Here is a 672-nt window from a genome sequence, read left to right on the forward strand (position 1 = left end):
GAAAAATAAAAACGGCCATTTTAAAATAATGTTTAAAGTAAGAAGAGTGAGATAATCCCCCGATTTCACAGACAAGGCTTAAGCTAGTCCCAGACTAAAATGCATGTTTGGGCTGTCTCGACTTAAAATATCTTGCTCTAACATATCTTAAAATATGTCAGTGTCATTGTTCTGTGTCAAGATGCACACCTGTAATGTTTTCTTCTAAGGCATTTTTGTAAAAGTTGCTTAAATATCTTAATTTAACTAAGGCCTAGTCCTGGTTTAAAATAAGCCCTGTTTGTGAAACCGGGCCATAAAGTCCTAATTACAGGAAGTAAATAACAATAATGGGATATAAAGTCACAGCTACCTTTATATTACTCTGAGGTGGAAACTGCTATTGATAATTTCAGTTATTTATTTATTTATTTATATTTTTTGGGGGGTGGAAAGGAAGCCATTCTACAGTCATGGCCAAAAGTTTTGGCAGTGACATAAATGTTGTGCTTTGCAAAGTTTGCTGCTTAAGCTTTTGTGGTGTTCATACACATTGTTTCTAGATTATTGTGTAGAGTGATCAGATGCATTTTAAATAATTGCTAAAAGCTTCATTGGCCAAAAAATGAACACAGTTTTTGACACAAAATGACCAGCTAACATTAATTGACTAATCATATCAGCAGCACAAGT

Source organism: Sinocyclocheilus rhinocerous, unplaced genomic scaffold, assembly GCF_001515625.1.
Source record: "Sinocyclocheilus rhinocerous isolate Xijiao unplaced genomic scaffold, SAMN03320098_v1.1 scaffold1294, whole genome shotgun sequence".
Taxonomy (NCBI): domain Eukaryota; kingdom Metazoa; phylum Chordata; class Actinopteri; order Cypriniformes; family Cyprinidae; genus Sinocyclocheilus; species Sinocyclocheilus rhinocerous.